The 22821-nt window shown below is 39.1% G+C and overlaps 1 protein-coding gene across 1 annotated transcript in view; it reads left to right on the top strand.

The window, feature by feature from the left end:
* cdh22 (cadherin 22) overlaps positions 1 to 22821 on the top strand; it is a 315121-nt gene that overhangs the window by 134627 nt on the left and 157673 nt on the right. The gene's annotated exons all lie outside the window — the stretch shown is intronic.

The following is a 22821-nucleotide window of genomic DNA, read 5'->3' as shown; positions in this document are numbered from 1 at the left end:
AGCAATAGTCTTTGAAATTCTCTCATTAAACATGCTTGTGCACAGCAGCAAACATATCTGCATGATCCCCATATACAGTAAAGGGGTTCAATGACTAAATGAAATAAAAACAAACTGTAAATCATAACAGAGGCCATCTTTGAATTAGTTCTCTGCTCTTGTTACTGAGCTGGAAAAAAAACCCTTACTAGCAAACGCCTTTTAGATACATTTTCCCTCGATAACTTGTGCCCCAATGTAACAGGTCATTACCGCCTTGTTTGTGCATGTCTGGTTTTCCTTAAGTAATTGCATAAAATCAGTGGAAAGCATAGCCACGGCATGGCTACACTAATATTGCTCTATTATTATCTGTTTAGATGTGGAGTCTAATAAATCCAGAGAGTTTTACTGTGTTCGTACATGACGCATAACTCATTTCCCACAGACAAAGAGCCCCTGAAGTCCCTTGTAATTACCCACAGAGATGTGGAGTTTGTGGGTTGCATCTTTATCTCCTTCAACTTGACATGTCCCATGGGCAGCCCCTTCCTGTTCTCACTGAAAAACTCCTCAGTAATGTGCACTATTTTCTTTGATCTGGCAACATTGCTAATCAGTCAAATTTCCTGGATCTGCTCATTAGATAACCATTAGCTTGTTTCCGCATAATTTGACATTGCAATCAATAGTCAAAGCACATGATAGTGATTCAAACTGAAGAAAAAAGAAAAGCCTGCTGTGGATGCAGTGTTTAGTTGCTGTATTATCCCTGATATTTGTAATTAGCCTTTTTCTTTACAGTTAAGCACTTGTGAAATAGTTATTTAAGATGGTTTTTTTTGTGTGAATTCTTGTATAAAGTTTGTAACAATTTTTTTATGCATTTTTATTTACAAGCCGTAAGTAAGAACTTGGTTTCTCAGAGGAATCAGCCTTGTTTTTCCAAATGTGTGAGCATCTTTGCATGCATTTTTTGCAGCATTTTTTGGGAAGATAGCCAGGGGCGCTCAATGTTTCATCAAATCTGCAGTGTTACTTCATTGAGCCTGTCACTGCATTAGCCGCTGTATGTTGCCTCTAATAAATATGCAATGTGCATAATATGCATGCAGCAGTTTACAGAGTTTCAACAAGGCACAGCCAAGAAAGTCCCTTTAATTTAAACTTTCTCTTGTTGAGAGGCTCTTACACTGTATGCAGATATGCAACACAAAAGGCTGAGGGAAAAAAAGGAAAAGCAATCAGTGTACCAATCAAAGTTGAAAGAAGTGTGGTTCTCTTTCAAGCAGATTTTGATAATGATGTGGGAGAAATAATCTTACACAAGACCAGGGAAAGTAATTTTCAAGCAATTTTGTTATTGCTGACTAGAGGTCAGTGTTTAGACAGTCAGGACGAGGCATTAAGGACGGCAATGGTGGTGGCCAGGTGCTCAAACCTCAGTTTTGGCCAGGGATTATCAAAAAATTTAAAAGAATATGGACTTTCACATCCATTTTTTTGTTTGCTTATTTTCCTGTTCTTCTACAGCTTCCCTCCTCTGCCTCTTTCCATCCATTGCAGATTAATGCATTTGACAAACCACTGAGCAAGAAAGGGCATTAATAGCTACTCAAAGCAGAGAGCTATCATGGGAGCCCTTGTTGTGAGAAAATTACGCATCTTCAGACCCGCAAGGCGGTATGCAGGGATAACAGAACACTTCTACACACTGTTTTCTAAACACTCTCTTGGCCAAGCCTGAAAAGAAATAGGCAGGAGAGACTTCAACTGGCAAGACAAGGCGAGGGGAGGGAAAGCGAGGCTTGGGGGGGTGAGGGGGTGGGGGGGTCTGTTCCCTGGGTGCATGGGTATAGGCCTCTGCTTCTGAAACAGTTAGTCCATAAAGGCCTAATCACTAAATGACATGATGATCCATCTTACAGTGGCAGACTGACAATGAAGCTGTGTTCCATTCCTTTAAATACACCATGTGTCTCGGAAAATGTGCGCACACACAGTTTTTTGTGTGTGTGTGTGTGCACATACATGTGTGTTCATTTCTTTATGCATTTAGCTGGATTCAAAATATAAACACTTGCCTAATTCTCATGTGGTTAATTTGCATAAACTTGAGAGTGTTTTTGCTGTTTGATGTTGTTCTCCACAATTGCTCTTGACAAATGACCACAGAAAGGCTGCACTGTTTACTGGTGTCTAAATACGTAGTGTGTTTTGACAACTGTATGACCTTCAGCTCGTTGTCCTCTGGTGTTTTTCAAGCGCCATAGACACTAAACACTGGAGGTTAAAAGAACACACACTTAGTTCCAGCCTTTGAACAAAAATAATGATGAAAATTATTGAAAAAAAAAAAAAAAAAAAGAAATTCCAAATGCATGACACATTCAAGGGAATGGTTTGAATACACTTAGCTAATTAGCTTTCAAAGTAGGAGGTAGGCAAAACAAAACACTGCCCCACACTTTCCATCCCCTTCATTTTGAATCAGGTTTGTGAGTTTCTCATGTAAAAGATTATTGCGTTTTTGCTTAATGAAAAAATATGCATTGACCTTTCTATCTATGCAATTCTCAGGTTTTCTTATGTTTATATCTGGTGCATATTGAGCTTTGCTTTTTCTTTAAGCAAATCTTGGAAACAAACGTTTGCTCAAAAGAGCAATTATCAGATATTTACTCAGTTTGTTTCTATAGGATTTAGTGGCACAATCCCTACTGGTGCTATTTGTTCCTCCGTATTAGTCATCAGAAATAATAAATTCATTGTCAATACAGAAAACTGTGTTTGTGATGCTGTCAGTCTCTAACCACCCACCACCAAAGTAAAAGAAAGAGGAAATAGAAATCCACCTAATTCTACTTCATGTAACTGCTTGCACTTCAAAACAAGTGTGAATGTTCTATAGAGATTTTGAACAACACAAAAATAGATACATTCCTCATTACTGACTGAACAGAATCAAGCAGTCCATTTAGACTCTGCAGCACACAATTTATGGCCAACGCCAAAGCTCCCTGCCAACGCAGGAAGTAGAGTGCCCTTTATGCAGCCAAGTGAAAAGTGGGGGTGTGAAGGTCGGTGTAGTGAATGAGCCTTCAGCATGTTGGAGTGTCAGAGTGTCATGCTAGTGACAGAAGACCGCAACTAATCTCAGACCAACAACAAACGATGAACAACAGTTTCAAAAATATGAAAGACTTGGATACCAGTGGGTTTTTGGATATGTATGAATATCGCAACACTGATCTTTTTAAGAAAGTATTTAAAGGACGGAAGGACGGAGGCTGTGTTGGCACAGTCCAACAAATTGCCACCATTGGCATCATTTATGTCATTTGCATCGTTTGCATCATTGGCGATGGAAATCTGATTTAAAAGGCCAGAGTCTCTGGCCTGAGATGGGTCTGTAGAAAATCCCACCGGAATCTCATTATAAACTGCTTCCAATTTTGCCTGGTTCAGACTTGCAAAATTCACGTCATGTGTTTTTTTTTATGTCCAGACTTTTAAAAATCAATCTGAATGTGTTAAATTCAACTTCTTATCCAAGTTTCTCCTGCATTTTAGAATGTTTCCCCTTTTAATTGTAGCAGTTATTTTACGTTGCATATTGCCAATGACCTCCTGCATTGTCCAAAACACCCTTTTTATTTTGCCTGAGCAATTCAGAAAATTTCCCTGTCCTAACATCGCCTCAAACACACAAGTCCCACCATTGTAAATATCAATTACAGTGATGATTAGACTGAGCTAAAGCAGCAGAACAGAAGGGTAAAGGTAGATGAATAGAGAGGAGATGGAGGGTTAGTGGCGTTCCCCAATATAAACTGCACCTGAGCTAGGCTGTGGTAGATAAAGAACATTCAATTTTCTGCCCCCTGATTGAATGTTTGAGAGCCAGACTGTGTAAATAACATTGGGCTGGGTACATGAACACACACACACATCCATACCAAAGTAAATATATGGAGTACATTGTCACGCATACGCTGTACACCTTAGAGAAGTGACGAACATTCCTGAGAGCACTTGCCTTATTCATTACTGCAGTAACTATACAGATAATTGTTCTCTCAAACTCTCTGCTGTAGAAATGGTGTGTGTGCGCGCGTGTGTGTGTGTGTGTGAGAGACAGTGAAGCATAGGGAGATAAAAATTTGAAGCTTCATTTGAATGGCTTTGGGCTGTTGACAAGGGTTGAGAAAAATGCTTTTGCTCGTGTATAAAAAAAAAAATCTGACATGCGCATACAAACCCTGACACACACAAACATGTGAACTTGAGCAAACACACACACACACTAGCACAAATCCAGGCAGTGATCTGACAGGTGAGAATGGCTTACAGCTAGGTTAAAGGGGAAGCACACTACATAAGCGGGTCACCTCTCCTGGGACACAGCAATTTTTCAGTGTGTTGCACTGGAGACAAAAAACAATACAATACAACACAATGAATGGGTACAATCCGGAGATCTCTGGGTTTGTCCCCATCTGACCTCTGTCGCTAGTTTCTTGCAAGTGACTTCTTCATTAAGTCCAATTTGTCATATTAAAAAAATCCTGGCAGCCTTCATAAAAACAGCAGTGAATAACTTAGTGTATTGTATAACAGTAGTAAGTTGTATGACCTTTTCTTTTTAACACTATGCCCATGCAAATGGTGTATTTCTGAGCATTTCTGCAAGTTCGCAGAGCTTGGTGCAGTATGAGTAAGACACATCTTGACCTTGACCTTTCTCTTTTTGTGTGTGTGTGTGTCTGTGTGTGTGTGTGTGTGTGTGTGTGAGAGAGGGAGAGAGAGAGAGAGAGAGAGAAGGAAAAGAAAGGCAAAGAGAGAGAAACTTATGAGGTTTGTGTTCTTTTGGAGTTATTAGACCGAACCACCTCTTACCAAGAAGCAAGAGATTGTATCGATGAATCACCTGCCGTAAGAAGGCTGAAACCAGCATGTTTAGACAATTAAACTGGACATTGCAGTGGTAACTACACAGATAACACATATATATCTGTATCTGTATATCTGTATATCTCTTCAGTCTTGAACTGATAACTCTAGCCATGGCTTTGGTGTGTAAAGCAAACAAAACATAAATGATCAGCATCTGCCATATTGTACATTATAAATCAGTTTAATAGCATTATAAGGCACTACTTTTGTTTGGGTACCACCATGACTGCTTTGTTTTTAGATTTTATTCATTTATTCATGCTTCACAAATATGATCTCATCAGTAAATTAAGGAGCTACTCAGAATGTCAGTGATAATTATCCAAAACGACCACTACTTGTTCTGTATTAAAGGAACAGCGTGTAAGATGTAGGGGAATTTAGTGGCATCTGCTGGTGATGATTGCAGATTGCAACCTCCTGAAACTCCCCCTGGTTAGGATACCCTCAGTGTTTATTGTTCAGGAGGTTTTTACTGTGAGCCAAATTAGAGGTCTCTTCCTCTCCAAGACCAGGTGATTAAAACTGGTAAACACACTGAAAAAAAAAGCTCCATGTCACAATTCAGTGTTTCTTCTATGTTGTTTAGCACATAGCAGACAATCCGCTTGCCCAGCATCTGTTGATGTGTGCTCACAGCTTTTCTCTGATAACTTTATGTGTGCCCACATTATTTGTGATCCAGATGTTCAGGAGGTTTTTACCAGGAGCAGAATTATCTGCAAAAGTCTGCTGTTAAAAGCAAATGGACTTGCTGATTTAAACTGATAAAAACCCTGAATAAAGCAGTTCCATGTCAAAAATCACTGTTTCTCCAGTGCTGTTTGGCACATTGCAGACGGGCCGCTTTCCCTACACATGCAAATGCGTACTGACCTTTTTTCTTCTTTCAACTTCAGATCCAGATTTTCGAGAAGTTTTTACTGGGAGCCAAACTGTCCACAAAGGTCTCTTTCTCCAAAACAAACAGACACAGTGATTTAAACCTGTAAAAACACTGAATAAAACAGTCTTGCATTGACATTCATCATGGTGGGGCTGCAACTTAAGGTGGCCAACTCAAAAATGCAAAAGCCTGTATCTAGAGCCACTGTTTGGTTTGTCCATTCTCGGCTACTGTAGAAACACGGCGGTGCAACATGATAATCTCCGTAGATGAACACCTGCTCCCAAAATTGATATACATGGCTCATTCTAAGGTAACTAAAATATACTTAGTATATCTTATTAAATTTGTAGCAATATATCCCCCTCAATCCCACACACCTGACCTTTAAATGTCTTTTTTTGTATTTGTATAATAAGGAGATGTTTGTCTTTTCTCAGAAAGTCAGAGTGCTTGCATGTTGAGAGTGCACTTGCTGGACGCAGGTGCACTCTCAACATGTTGCTAACATTGGTTTGTTTTTGCAGAGGCTGAATGGCCCCTGTGCATTAAACATGTTTGACTCCCTTGTTTTATAGATTCTCAAGTCAAGACCGTTAATGGGTTGCACTCAGTTAGAACATGGTCAAACAGGCAGGGAAGTCTGAAAGACCTCTTACAATACATATGTCATCTTCGTCATAATGTGGCGGCCACAGGAGCCGCAGCCACTTGTGGAGTTTTCCTGGCGAACAATGGTTCCATTTTGACGGGTCGATGGATGGTAGTTTAGACAGGGTCATTCAGAGCACAGCTTTTTTTTCGATTGAAAGGCTGGAAAATTTTAGGTTCAGATGTTTAAAAAAGAAGAAAAAGAACAAAAAAAGACAAGAGTGCCAGGTCTGTCTTCATCTCACCATGAAGATAAAAGCCTCATGACTAAGGTTAGGTGAATTTTCCTGGAGAGTCGACACTTTGACACTGAAGCAGCGTCTGCGTCTGCTTTCTGTGGCTTCAAGTCTGACTGGAGAGACTTCTCTCAGATGTTGGCAGGCTGTGATAAGTCAGGCCTGTGCACAGCACGCTTCTGATTCTCTTATGATTTTTTTCCATGTGCCAGTTATGACAAAAGTAATGTGGTAATAGAGTGCAATGATGAACAGTAAGCAGAGGTACTGGTTGTTGACTTTGTCATTTTGGAGGGAACAAAATCTTTCTAAAGCAGGAATGTTTTTCTCGTAGCATCATTATTTATTTTTTCATGTGACTTTGTTCACTTTGGGCTTGGCCTGTCACAGCAACTACTTTTGTTGGATGATATATTGCTCAAGAAATAATTGCAAAAAATGATATTGTCATTTTGAGACAGTTTTATGCCACTGATATAATGATCATATAATATAATGGATGCAGAGGGTCACTGACAGAACGGCACAATGTGATGAGTTGAGATGAGAACGTGTTTTCCTTTTCCACTCCAAAAGTGCAGCTGCAGACAACTGGTAAGCTAACGTATTGCCATATATTTTCTCTGCACTTGCGAAATTAGGTGGGGTTTAGAGCAAAAAAAAAAAAAAAAAAAGGAAAAAGGACAATTTCTGTACCAAAGTCTGATGATTGGTTGGGAAAACCTGGCTGCCCATTCTGGCACCATGTTGGCTAAAATAGTTGTGACATTTTTGTATGAACAAACATGCACCTAGCCCTAGCACAAAGGGCATCATCGAAGTCAGCAGTATAACTGAGATCATGTCCTACCATAAGTCGATTAATTATAGTGACAGGCCTATTACAGGAGTCAGCGGGACATCACGAGATCGCCATCAGCCTTGTTTATTGGCAATGGGGTGTGTATTCTATGATCCACACACAGCACAATCTTCGTTACCTTGGATTGCTTTTTAGCCTTTCTTGTTATTTTACAACCTTGAATTCCTTTTTGACTGAAGAATATTAAGGCCTACATGGCGCTTGATTCTTTTGAAGCCCTTTCTGGTTGTAAGATATGAGGAAAAAGATGTCCTGGTTGTCTGTTGTTACCACTACTTTCGGGTTATTTTTAAGAAGTGATAAAAGTTTGAGTGTGACTAAATGAAGTACTCCAAACTGACCAAGCCTGGCCTTGCAATGAGCTTATCAGTCATACCAGTCAGTCTTTCAGCAGCTCTGTGGCATGTTGGCATGTTGATGTCATGCATAAACAATCATGACTTGCTGCTTTTTTTAGCAGTTCTCTGCACTGTCACAAAGTTATCTGTTCCCCAATTTTGACTTTAAAAATCTCTGACCCTTACAGTCTACATGTTGAATGTTCCTGGTGTATGAGTGTGCACATGATTGTGAATGAGCAGATAACACTATGGATGGTAGCCTCTGTCACTGCTACATGAATGTGTGAGTGAATGCGACTTGTGTTATTAAGTGCTTTGTGTGGCCACTTAGAATAGAAAACCCTTATACAAAATTTAGTCGTCACCATAATCTAATTAGAGCAGTTTGACCAATTGTTCCAACATGGCATGAACACTAACACCCTGAATTTCTCTCACTGTTGATGACTTCGGTTTTAAAATGGTTTGCCTACTTACTCCCAGCACATATGATAACAATATTCATGATTTTCTTTGCAGTACACTTTGCGTTAAATTGGACCTGAGCAGTCAATGAATGTTATCACGGACCAGAGCTTAATATCTAAGATTATTCCTGGTATACGATATTATTTTTAACCTCAATGCAGCAAACAAATCTGATGAAAGGAAAATAAAAACAGGAGAGCTTGAGCTCTGTGGCAGCTCATAATAAAAATGCCTTTAAATTTCAGCATCAAAATCCAGCCGATGCATGGCAACAGCGCTGAAGTGCTTTCTTTCTTCATTTTCTTGTTCTGTTGTTTGCCTTTTTGTAGACACTCTTGCACATTGTGTCAAAACTTGAAAAGGCCTGTGCCAATTTTTTTTTTCTACAAAGCCTGGTCGATATCTTTATCTGATCAACACTGCCTTTTTTTTTGTTTGTCCTCTTTTATCTTGTCTGCACATCACTTGTCTTGTAATCTGCAAATTCTTCAATTGCTCCAATATGGCTTTTATTTCCCTCCCAATCACACCCTTTTGTAGGTTTTAAAGTGAGAAATAGACATCAGTGTATTGGATTGCAGAGCATTTTTTACAACAACGCTGTGAAGTCTGTAAATACCTTCAAAATATTTTTGTGTGACTGATGGCGAGTTTTCTTTAAGTCTCAGTTGTCAGTGTAACACTTCATGCATTAGGGGGCAACATGCTCTCTCGGGTAGATTTTGGGGCATGCGCTGGAGCTAATGGCACTGGCTAACAAGTGACATTCTCTCATAAGGTGGGAAGATTTGTCTGAGAGGCCAGTTAGTTGGAGGACATTACACAAGGTCACAGCCTCTGGCTGCCATGGGAGAAGAAGTGAAGTAGAAAAGAGGCAGAGCAGACAGGCCGATACTTGCTGTGCTGTCTGAAAGCTTCTCTACTCTCTGACTGGCAGGGCTTGATGTGAGAAGAGTTTGAAGTTTGGGCTTTGGTCACTCCTGCTTTTGAACATGGAGCTATTTCAGGAAGGTGTGTGTTTGTGCTGCAGAGTGTGTGCTGGTCCATGTATCTATTTAAACTGAATTTGCTGACCATCACCAAGGGGCGAGGCGGATCCTCTTCCTTCCACAGGGGCTATGAGGTTTGCTAGCAGAATGGGAAATCAATAACGTCGATAGGATGAGCATTAGGATGGCCAAGTGGTTTTAAGAGCCCCATTGTCATTCCACCATTTTTGTAAAACGGTTTGTAGGCCATTCTTTCTACGCTTCAATTTTCAGAGGGCTGAGGAAGACAGACAGCTACAGAGACAGAGAGACAAAGACAGACGGAGAGAGGCATAAAGAGAGAGCCCTCAGACAATCAAACTGGAAGCACATTTCTGACACACGTCTTCTGTTCGACAGCCATTCACCGAGGCTTTCAAGATGTGAGGTTTTTTTTTCCAGACCATCAGCCCCTGAATTGAACCATAGTTGTTTTCTCATCAGTACTGAACACTGTGCACAACTTGCCCTTCACCAAGGAGGTTGGCCTTTATGAGCAGACCTCCTATGTAAACTACATTTTTTTTTCTTATCATCAAACAGCTTTTCCTGTATGGCTTTCTCAATCAAATTTCACATCTAAATTTTAAGAAAAATGCTTGTTCTGCAGTCTTGTGCAAAGCTGGCTAAACAGACGTTAGGGAAGAAAAAACAATTATTTTGTAATGTTTATTTTATTTTATATATATATTTATGTAAAAGACTTAGATTATGCTACCTTTGCTACTGTCCTCATACACATCACATTGAATTGAATTGAATGACGTTTTTCCTCCTATGATGGCTTTAGTAGGGCTGTATTGTACATTGTTCCTGTGCATAATCTGCACCAGTTGCAACAGATAACTGAATGGCGGTGTGTGTTTTGTGCTAGAGTACCACTATCATTCTTAGACAAGAAATTGTGCCTCGGTATCTCTAAACAATCACTTGGGTCTATCTGGATTGGAGCTATACACAGGTGTGAAATCAGAGATAAGGGCTGTAGGGCAACCTCTTCCTATCTCTCTGACTGTGGGAGACAATAATAAAAAAGCTCAGTAATACAGACCGTGACCCTGCTCTTTTAATGTGGCTTAACTAATTCAGGCTAACATGCTCATATCGGGCTTAAATTAATCCTGTTTATTCTCATCCAGCTAATTTAGTTCTTTGAATGCAGTTTTTGCAATGATTTGTTGATTCTGCGTGAAGCTGTCTTGAGAGTGTTCTGGTTTTGAAATGGTTCAGTGCTTGTGTGATTGGAGGCCTCCCAGCATGCACTAGGACAGTAGATTCATGGACATAAGTATAATTTTATGTTCACTGTTTTCACACATCAATAGTAGTTAGGCTCTTTAGTTAGTTGTTATGAATGAATGTGGTTAGACAGTGAGTAACGTGTGTCCAAGATTTCCGAGAAAAGATTTATTTGCAAACCAAATAATGTTTGGTGAATGAACTTGTTCCTGTTTATTGAGGTTATATAATGAGGACACAAGTTCAAATCCTAATGTCCCAATGTTATATTTTTAGTAGCGCACCAATACATTTTTCATTGAGCTTGCCATATGGGCCTACTGAAAATATTGGGGTGTCATAACTGCACTTAAGGAATTATTTTGTAGTATGTGAACTATTTAAGGAACTGTGTCAATATGTAGAGAATGCTTCAGTTTCTTACTTGACACTTAATATTACTTTTAGTTGAAGTGTATAGAAAAATACCAGTACAGTTAAGTTTCACAACAATTCTATTTAAATGTGTTATGTATTTATTTTAAACAGTTCACTGTTCTTCAAATGGGCTAAAGGCTTTAAATTAAAGGAGTACATTGATTGTAAGGAACAAAACATTGACTTGGAACAGGCCTCCTCAAGTTTAGGGGATCAAGGGCAACTTTCATTCAAAAATCTTGAGGTGAGAGTTGAAAATTAGCCCTCTTTCTCAACATGGTTTGTACCAATGGATGCCTCAGATTATCTAGTTTCACAATATACCATTACCTCTGTGGTACTCTAAAAAATCCAATTATTTTTGCTGGTACGAGTGGGGGATGCAATTACATCAAGGCTGCCATAAGCCCCTGTGGCAGTAGTGCCCTGTGGCACTACATGTTTTCACATGTTTGCACTGGTCTTTAAACAGAAAGTTTTAATTGAATCCACATCTTTCATTTTTAGGGTTGTTGCTTTTTTTGATGGTACTTAATATTTTGTTGCATATGTTGTTGCAGTTATGCATAACAGTCTAAAATTGAAATACGTAATATCATGAATACATTCTAAATAATACTACCAAGTTGTTCTTCCTATAAGAAAAGGAGCCTGTATGGCGTTGCTGGTCTTGATCCAGCTAACTGTTAACAAGCCTGCAGTGCACTTTTGCAATTTTGGGATTTAAGGATCTGTTGCTCTGACAACAGCTGCAGATAAATTTTAATCCAGCTTTGAAGCACTGAAAAATGGAGACTTGTGTCAGATCATCTCCCTACAATCCTCTTGGTGTTGTTCAAACATAGTTTTTATTCATTTTTGTAGTGAAGTCCTGTGTTGAATTAAAGTGATGTACCATTTGTAAGGTGTTTTTCTCTCAGTCAGTCAAATTATCTTTACACTTTAAAGCAAATAGAATAGTTGACATCAAGAAGTTGTTCTGCTGTCAGATTTGGCTGTTGCGCTGCTAGACTAATGGTCATTTTTCTAAATACTATTGTTCTCATAAAAGACTTCACTGATACTGACATTGACACTTGGAGGTGTAATTTAGCCTTAGCTCTGTCGAGACGCATCACATAGATCATTGTGCATTCGACCAAATCCTTCTCACACAGAGAGGTTAATCTAAATCTTAATGTAATTGCTCATTTTCACTATGTAGTCCTGCTCCGTGTATGCTGCTGTGCTTAGTATGGCAATGGCTTTGCACAAATGTTGAACTTAGAAAATTAAATTCAGCAATCCCATTTCCCCATCATAAAAGTGTGGATTATTATTACGGGTGAATGCGTGGTTAATTATTGGTCCTGGAGAAAATGAGTTCTTTGTTACTAATAATTTCTCTTAGCCAATGCACAGTAAGTCTTTTAAAGGTCAACCTCACAATGATGGCTCAACATTTTTGCTTCTTTTGTTCTATGTATATGCATTGTTGTTCACTGAATGTGAGGTTCCATTATGTTTGAAGGAGGGGCGCTTTTATCATCATAGCGTTGGCAGGGAATTTTAAAAGCTTTACTCACGGGCAGATTCACAGGTACAGTAATGACCGCAGGTAGCAACGAGAAATTGGTGGTGATGAAAGACTGAAGATGACAAGAGAAAGAGACAGACAAAAGCAAGGATTAATAGCTTGTAAGTGAGAAACTCAGTTAGACCTTGTTCTGTTATTATTCCCTCGTGCTTCACCTGTCACATTGTCTTAACAGCAAGTTTGTAGAAACTGATGTGTACTGCTGGCTTGCAACACAATTGTAGCGCTTGTGTCCCATTCCCAAGAGGAATATTCACAAAAAGGAACACGATTTGTGGCCGTGCACCTATCATAAATTACAAAGAATTGTGTCCTGAGTTTCATTAAAAGTTTTAAACCATATTATCGATTCTACAATATAGTGTTAAACCACCTCAATGCACAGGGAGGACAAGTGCACGAAAGGGGACAAACATACAGGGATGTACAGAGATTCTACTTTGAACACATTATTTTCTTGTTCAGTTTTAACACATTTCCTGTACTGTATCTGTCAAGGCAAGTAAACCAATGGCACAGTATGATTGTTTGTGTCCATGCTGAGAGTCACATTTTTCAAGACAATTGCCTGTTGGGAACTGTCTAAGCAGAAAGCCTGAGAGAAAAAAATGTGTGTACAAAAGACAGAGAGTCAAAGAAAGAGACAGACGGAGAGTGCACATCAAATGGATGTATCTCTTTACAATTGCAAAGCAGCTACAATTATGGAAATCGACATTCAAAAACTACTTTCTTGAGCATTTGAATCACTAAGCTATGACATTATGTACATATATGACCTGTACTTGCAGGCCTAGGTCGTACGACATTAATAGAATTTGAAATGCTTTGTAGCTTTCATTTGTATAAAGGTAACTATTACAGAGGAGGACTATCCTTCTTCTTTTTCAGAGGTTTTTTTCTCTCCTCTTGGCACCTCTTAGGCATCTTGAGCCTGAAACTTCTTAATGTCTTCTCTGAGAGCAACAGGGTAATGCTTCCATGCTTGCGCACAAAGACTTGACGTGTATGCTTTTGAAAAAAGAGGACCGAAAAGGTGTTTTGGAGTAGATGCCTGGTGGAGGTGAACTTTAAAGCTCCTCTACTAAAAAAAAAGGCTGTCAGGTCAGACATACACTTGGTGGATTGTGAAAGTGTATGAAATAGGACCTTCTGGAACTTGTATAGTACATTAATTTAACTATTGTGTTAAAACGTGCATTTAGGAGTTTAAAGACTACAGTTCTATACCAGACCAGTCACCAGAATAAAATGCTGGCATTGTACATTTCTGAAAACCATGGATATGCTACATTTGTACATTTCATATGTATCATATCCACATCTTAAAGTGATATAGTTCAGACAACATGAATGTGAGCTGAATTTCTCATTGAGAGAAGGTGGGGTTGGTGGATGGCGTGATGGTGTGAAGACAGCAGCAGACCTCATGTGGACACCAACATACAACAAATTGGGTATTTTCAATGACTGGTTGGAACATTTCTAGCTGTGTTGGTTGTGATAAAAAAAGGTTATTTTTTAATGAAATGTTGGGACATTTCCAGTCATGTTTGCTGCAACAATTTTATTTTGCATTTTTCAACCACACATTGCCACCTTTGTTGCAACGAAGCTGGGCATTTTTAACAAAACCTTTGGACATTTTCATCATCACAAAACTGTGTATTTTTCAAGAAAACATTGGGACATTTCCGGCCATGTTTATTGTGACAAACGGGGTATTTTGAATAACATGTTGGGACATTTCCAGCTGTTTGTTTTAAGTCAAAGCAGGCGAACCAATTTTTTTTTTGCTTATACCTAACTGTATGACAGCCACAGTGTTGTCACAGCATGAATTGCGTGGAAATTGAAATGAAAAGTGAATATATCCTCAACACATTAAATTTACAAATCTAACACATCCAGGGTCTGCAGAAATATATAATGCCAACATTTATTTGGGTGATTGGTTTGCCTGTGCCCCTCTTATGGTTCAATATGTAAATTTTTGAGTTTTTCTCAAGTCCTTGTCTGGATGTATTGATATCATTTGCATTGAAATATATGAAAATGTGGTAAGGCTTTGTAATTTCTCTGTAGCTGCATCTCCCTTACTTATTTTTTTGAGACTTGTTTCGTCCATGAGACTTAAATATCAACACTAAACATTTCCAGTCTTCAGCCTCACTGTATTGGATAGACCAATTTAACAGGGCTTCACTTCAGTCTGGCTCCATACACAGATAAGAATAACCCAGAGCAGCAAAGGGAACCTTTTCCTTTCCTTGATCGTGTTATCTTAAAGGCATATTCTCTCACTTCCAGCGGATACTGTCATGTTTCTCAGCCCATGTTTTATTTCTCTACTCTGCACAGCAGAGCCTTGTGCCAACCGAGAAAGGCAAGGAAAATTGCCCCTTCTCCTTCTCTGTCTTTTTGACTCACTGTTGAGCTCTCCCATTCCTTTTTCCTCAGTAGTAAATAATGCTTTTTCATTGCATGCATACTTTAGCTCAACAGTGTGTTGAAAGCATTTTATGAAAATTAGGAGTTGTTTGAAGTTGAAGCTTATTTCAAACTTAAATCTCTTGGCCTTCCACTTCAGCCCCTCCCCTTTATTCATCCTCTTTGATATGCAGGCGGTGTACACAGAGCTGACTGAATTTGTATTCATTTTTTTCTCATTCTTTTTCTTCTTTGAGACCTGATTTCATCAAATGCATCGATATTACTGAATTTCTGGTGTTTGATAACCATCCCTGAAGTCATTTACCCTTGATGTCTTTTGGGCGAAGATTGCTGGATGAGAGAGATGAAGAAAAGGTGGCTGATTGACTTGGATATTTGTTTTGCTTTCTAACTGCTGTTTGAAGTGATATACACATGAGAGTGGGGATGCTTATGAACCCTCATGAGTCTGTAATGTTTCCAGTGTAGATTCACTTAGCGTAATGTGCTCTTAAAAAATTCCACTTGCCCGGGCACTCACTTTTGTACCCCCCCCGCACACAGGGCCCCTACGTGTTGCCAGCAGACAGTCATTCTCACATTTTCTCGCATAAACACACAAAAAGTCACAGACACAAAATGCTCTCACTCACACAAAGCACACAGTGTTCAGACTTAAACTCAGAGACAAAATACATCAATGAAGGCTCTGGCAGGCTTGTCAGATTTGACAGCCTGTCTGTCATTAGCATAGTTTTGCCGAACAAATCAATACATCTTTGGCCTTTTGAGGCATTTGTTGAAGTCGGCTCCTGTTTGAGAGTTGGAGTAAGTGGAGTACAAAACGCAGATTGCAACTGTTAGTTGTTAAAAAAGCTTTCGAGACTCATGAGTCTGCGGGTATATTTAAAAATGGATAAACAGATACAAACAGTGCACGCTGGGATACAGACAGCCACGCATGCTCTTGTTCTCCCACATTTATACAGACTCACACAAACACACACACACACACACACACACACTGAGTCATAACTTGCTGTGTTTTTAGCCATAGGGAAGTCCTTTATCCACATAACTAGATTAACTCACAGTGAGCTCTGATCAGCTTAATTTGGATTCAGCCTACTTACCCCTCCATGGTCTGCCTGTCAGTCTGTCTGCATGTTCATCTGTCATTCTGTCGACTTGAATGGCAGGATGTTTGCCTGCATGTATGTGTGTCACCTCATTTAACCATCTTTCTCTGTCTAGTCTTTAACAAGGATTACCACCAGCAAGTTTTACCTCCACCCATTTTTAGCCTCACTCTCGCTCTTACAAAGCTTGCTGCGCAGTTGTTTTGTTGTTTCATGAAGAGCATCGAAAATCTTATACCCGATGAATATATTATGGCCTTTGTTTACTCCAAAAAGAAGTGCACTTACTTCAGGTATTATTCTGCCTCTTCTTTTTTAAAAAGACTACATGTAATGAACTCATTCTGTCTGCATGCCTTGACAGAGTGTCAATGCAATATATTGACTGCAGTAGTCTCTTAGTGTCTTTGGATTGTAGAATCTCTAGGATGCCCCCAGGGACTGACTGACAATAAAATAACAGGCAGAATGTAGAAACTGTCAATTTTCTGAATCCAAAAAGTCAACATTTCTACAAACAGAAAAACTGATGCATCCTCTTCTGACAGTTCTCAACGTGTGATGATAGTTATGTTATATTGTCAAACACCAATAATTGAATCACCCTGTGCCTAATCATTCAGAGGGACATACTTCCCCAATGAGAATGTCATAGTAGACAAGGCAAAGGCAAAATCCTTACACTGTTAAGTGCCATACATGGATTTAGTGGAATTAAATATTGTCCAGTGTTTCCCCTAGAATGTTGTAGGCCTGGTGGTCTGCCAGTCCAATGCAGGTCCCTGGGAGGCCTCAATAATTTCTTTTTTAATGCCCAATATATCCTTAAGTATGCATTCCAGTGTTTCTCCCACATTATTAGTGGTGCAGCACGGTGAGTCCATGAACGAGGCAAGTGTCTGTGATTGGTTTGTAATTATAGCAGTGCAGTTGAGCAACTGTTATCTAATCTGTTCATTTCAATTGAAAAGATGATGTTAAAATAACGTTATTGGTAGGCCACTGGTTACAAAGAGACTCGGTAGTGAAGGACATCCTAACGTTACGTCACATTTTTTGTTTTTGTGTTTTTCACTGAGCTAGACTGGAATATTCTGTAAAACAAATGAATGATGCTGTTTTGCTCTCACTATTCTTCGTTTTAACGAAACTTCAAATTAACTTGCACTCTTAAGCACTGATTTATAAGAAGAAGGAAATAGCAGGAGTTCATTGGCAAATCAGGTTAAAATTGACATTTTTTTTTAAAGTGCTGTGCAGTTGATTTAATTCATGCAGATGTACAGATTGGTTCATGTGGGTTTCAAAAATTAGCTGATAAATATTTGGAAAAGCGGGCTAACTTTTTAATATTTAAAGAAACTTCAGTGTTAAATTTGAGAACATGATTTGATGTGGTTGGAGGTGGTAGAATAAGTGCTTATTTGTGTTAGCACAATGTTGTTGTTTTTTTTTTTTCCCCTGGACCACTGCTGAACCAAAAAAAACAAGATGGAGTGACTTGAAGTCTTCTGACTTAAAATGATGAGTTGAATTAATTTACTGCTGTTAGATCATTCAACTAACACTGGGTTTCTAAGAAACATAATCAGTTTTAGCAGACTCCCAGCATGCACTATTTGAGAGCTAAAACTCCTCAGAGACCCTGCTGTTTTGTAGTTTGAAGAAAACACCCATGATGGAAACTTGTTGCATATCTTTAATACATGTTAATGCAAGTGGTGGATGTTTCTTTTCATAATAATGGAAACTGATTGTGTCACTGAACTAATGGAGGCATGTTTGTGAGGTTTGACTCTATTTTATACTAAATATGAAACCTAATGTCCGGATGAAGTCGGTATTGTTGTAGTTTCCCTGATGATCAACTGGTCACTCAACACATGTTGTGGACAAGGAATCAGGAGAGCATGGCCTTGCGAGTCCTAAAGACACTAGGACGAGTGACCAATGCTTAAGAGTCCTATGAGTCTTATTACAGAGCTCAACCTGTGCTCACATAATGAAGGTTTTGATGCGTTACCTTCGGTTTCTTTCTCTCTAACTGGCAAAGATTGGCTAAAAGGGTCGTTCATTGGAGATGTGGAGGAAGACAGCAAGATGAGGGTGAAAGATGGAGAAAGGGATGGACACAAAATGGGAGGGGAGCAGGACAAGGAGGGCGCAGAGAGGAGGAGAATTATATGAACGGCCAGAGGGATGGAGGGGAGAGATAGTGGGACAGAAAGCATGAGATGCTGAGGAAAAGAAGGGGGATAGAAATAATGAGGAATGGAAGAAAAGTGGGGATAAGCGAGAAATGGAGGAGAAGGAGGGGGCAGCAAAGAGAGAGCTGAGTGGAGCTGAGCAGGGGCTGGGCCTGGGGGATTGCTGCGCGTTTATCCTCCTCTGCAGCAGGCTTCTGAAGCACTACCTCAGGAAAAGACTTTAAAGCAGGGTGGCTGCTGCTCTGCGCTGATCTGTTAATACCCACAGATACATGAGGCTTCGCCATAGTACTCTGGGGGTGGGGTGGAGCGGGACAGTGTGTATAAGTCTGCATGTGAGTTTGTGTGTGGTTTTTTTTGTTATGTGTTCAAGGATCATATCAAATCTCTACAGACGATGTCCCATCCCCACTGCTAGCTTGCCCTAACTCACCCGGAGACATGAAGTTACCGGAGCGATTAAAAGATTAGATTGGACTATCATGTGGCGGTGTGTCAGCATTGACACCTAAAGCTGCTGCCGTGAAAGTGTGTGTTGGTTGGGGGGGTTACGTTTTAGGATCCTGTATAAATAGACTCCTGCCTCCTGGGAATTGATGTAAAACTCCCTCAGAGCCACAGTATGCAGCAAAAATATACACACTGGGAGGTGGAGAGGCTGCATGGGATTTGTGCTGGCTGCTTCACAGAGGACCATGTCCGTACTCTCAAGGGGCCCTTCATGATTAATTCAACGAAAGTAAAAGACCTAAGGGTTGGGGGGGGGGCTCCTGTTTTTAAGCAATGTTTTACTGATAATGTGAATTCACCATCTGCATGTGGTTGAGTATTTTGTCAATATGCTCTTTTTGTACTGAATATCAAAAGTTGAAAAGCCCCATTTCGAAAACTGGAGGGTAGACTTGTTATGAGGATGTGTAAAACTACATTTTTTCTTAAAAATTAATTTATGCTGGACATGTTGTCCTCCGCTTCCTCATCTTTGTTTTTTACACAGTCCCCCCAGAACATAGACCAAATTCATTTTTTCCAAATTTATTTGAGAAAAGTCTGCAACAGAAGACAAGATTGAGATATACTTTTTCATAACTTTTTAAGCATTTTTTTATTTAAAGCAGGGTACATGTTATTATTTATTCGATCTAGCTGACAATGATTTGATTTGAGTGTAGTTGAGGTTGTCTGACCGATCCCATGGGTAATTTTATGTTGGCTGTTCAGCAGCAGATGATAAACAACTGAGCATGGAAATATAAAGTTTTAGAGAAACAACACACCACTATGCACATTGTGTCTGAGCTTGTGTAATTAAATTATGGCTGTATTGGGAACTAACATCTCTGCACAGTTGCATTGTGGGGACTCTCATCCAATCAGGGGACAAAACGCCAGTCCCCTCAAGGTAAACGAATACGAATAGGAAAACGAACCAATTGCTTTTGGTTAAGGATAGAATAATGCTTAAGTTAAGGTCTGGTCAGGACTGGATTTAGGCGTTTAGCTGTTAGGCCTATGTCTAATATTCCTTTAATAAATAAGGAAGTCAATAAGTCAATAGTCCTGATAAGTGAGAAAGACGTGTATGTGTATGCATGCTCAATCTATGCATAATTTCCTGAATCATCCCCGAAAAAAAAGTGTTTTCAATTACAGGACAACCAATTGTATAAAAAAAAATCACCACCAGTATGAAAGAGGACTGATGATATCACATTGACGTATTAACTGCTTTGTTGTTTGTTTGAAGTTGGGGACAAAACTATAGCAAATTGCTACTGTGGGGACAGGTAAATGATACCTTAAAATGCTCCCAGATGATGAAAGGCACTTCAGCAACTCAGCAACGAAAAAGCAATGAGAGAAAGGAAAAGATTGAGAGAAAGGATAAAAAGTTTTTTTTTTAAAAAAAACCTGCAACAAAACAATGAAGCCATTGCAGGCCCAACGAGAAATCTGCACCATATTGGTGTTTGATCAAGATAAGCTCAGAGCTTCAGCACCTCCTCAAGGCCTCGTGCAACTGTTCAGCAATGATCTCCAAAAGCTTCCTTTGGTTTCCAACTACAAATAGTTTTATTGCTCATCAAGTTTAAATTCCATGTCCAATACAAGCTGCTTACAAGTTAAACATTTAGTGCATCAAATGTTATTTTGCATCACAGGAGTGTTTTCATCATGAATGTGAGCCCAGGAGGGGAAGAGAATAGAAAAGAAAGGGAGATCTAAGTAACTTGGCTTTATCTAATTGATTTTTTCATGTTATCTTAATTCGTATATTGACTTCCAAACAGATGTGCCGGGATCCTACCATTTTCTTTATTGCTGTTATCATCCTCTGTTTAGTTTTTTTTTTTTATTTTCAGTGTTGCAGTCTTAAATGCGCAAACAGTTACAGCAAAAAAAAAAAAAGCTTTGTCATGAACTTGTGGTTTTATAAATGCTTCTACTCACACTCGCTTCATCATGTCATTGTAAGTTAAATGTGGTCTGCTGGTGCCTGTTAGACTGTTGGTTGTTGCTTATCGACCAGAGCCACTTATCCACTTGATCAAATTCACCTGTATTCCCAGATAACATGACAGGCCATTAGAATGACGTGGTTAACCAGGCGTGTGATATTGCCTACAGTAGTCTTTAATGATGGTGTAAACAGCAGTAGTACTGGGTCACTGCTTTGTGGTACATGCACTAAGGCTCTACAGCTTTAGTGTATTCCCTTATAAGGTGCTCGTTACAATGGAATAAAATCTAATTAAACAACCATACAAACTGCATGTTTGAATCTAAGACCACAGAGTGCTGTGGAATCAGCATATCTCAGATAAAAGCCTCAACAGAAATTGAACATTATTCACAAAGTAAGAATTTGTTGTCAGGCTATTTTGGGCTGCAGTTTGTTCTGCTGGTGTACATAATATAGTGTCAGCCTCTTGTGATTGCATTGCCATTTGAAGTGATTAAAAAGATTTAGGTCCTGTGCACAAATGCTGACAAAAATGTTGATAAATTTTGAGATGTGGCACAGAAACCTCACAGCTCTCTTATATTTAAATGAATTCTTTAAATGAATAGATACTCATTATAGCAGTGGCGGATCTACCTATAGGTGACCCCCTATCCTTATGTTCTCTCATTATGTTCTCTTATTAAAACAACAAAACAAACAAAAAAAAGGGGACAATTATCCACAGATCTCATCTAATGGTCTGTGTAAGGGTCGCCACCTCTAGTCCTAGTAATGCAGTTCACCGTGATGTGTTTATTAGTGAGTGATCATCGCAGTCAGAACATGCTGGAGCATTGATGGGTATGGTGGAGTGGCGCGTATATGGAGAGCATTAGAGTAGAGAAAATGGAAAGGCAATAGCCATCCGGGCCTAGTAGGAAAAAAAAGGAAAAAAAAGTATTTGAAATGCTAATGTGCACATACTGCATCATATCTGTATTTTATTATTGTTTATTTGTTGACTGATCTGTTATTTTTTAGGTGTGGGCATGAGAACTTTAGTACTTTAGTTGGATGTCAGTTTTTTGCTTTGTCATAGAGAATATATAATAAATGTAAAAATAAATTGAACCTGTTCTTTATTAAAAATGTAGAATTTTTGGATGTTAGGCAGTGATTTAACTGCTAACTGCACAGATCCAGTCAGACATCAATTAAACAAAATAAACAAAGTGAATGTGAAGTGCAAGCATTAAAATATTATAGTTGCACATCAAAGCTAGTCTGTGCAGTGCATATTTTTGTTTGGGTGCTCATTTAGGACCCGGTTCTTGCGTTCAATTTGTTTTTTGTGTGTGTGCAAGAATTTACTGCAACCACTTAAACGCAGATTCTTTAAAATGCCCATGCCTTGTATTTATTTATTTATTTTTAGCTAAGTTGTGAATTTGTGTTTATCTATTTACCTCATTCGTGTTTGTAATAGGTATAAAAAATACAATAAATATTAAAGATAATTATTTCTTTTGGCAATGTGGCCAGGGAAAGCTTGACTAGGGCTCAAAATGTGCTGGATCTGGTACTGTTTAAAGAAGGTAATGTCTGAAAATAATAATTCCATCAAGTGTGGTTATAATCTTTACTGCGCAATTTGTGAAAGTCCTCATTGGCTCATGTCCCTGAAAGTGTTACATCTGCAACATTGACTTCACAGACCAATGCTCGTGCCTTTAGAGGACTTAAAATGATGTTTATGCTTGTATTTCAGTCAGCCAAACATCCACCCAGTTCAAATGACCTCCATTGCAGCCAGCTGAGGGAGATTGTAAATAATGTTCCACTGAATTAAGAGGCCTAAATCCTGGAGCTTCATTTTGCTGACAAAGTCTGTAATCTGGTTGCACAGTTACAGGGCAACTGGGTTTCAGGAGATAGCTTTTTTTTTTGTAATGCCACC

Source organism: Plectropomus leopardus, chromosome 2 (assembly GCF_026936395.1).
Source record: "Plectropomus leopardus strain MGB_pleo_1.0 chromosome 2, ASM2693639v1, whole genome shotgun sequence".
Lineage (NCBI taxonomy): Eukaryota > Metazoa > Chordata > Actinopteri > Perciformes > Serranidae > Plectropomus > Plectropomus leopardus.
Note: the sequence above shows the minus strand (reverse complement) of the source record. Positions and strands in the feature narration are given on the sequence as shown.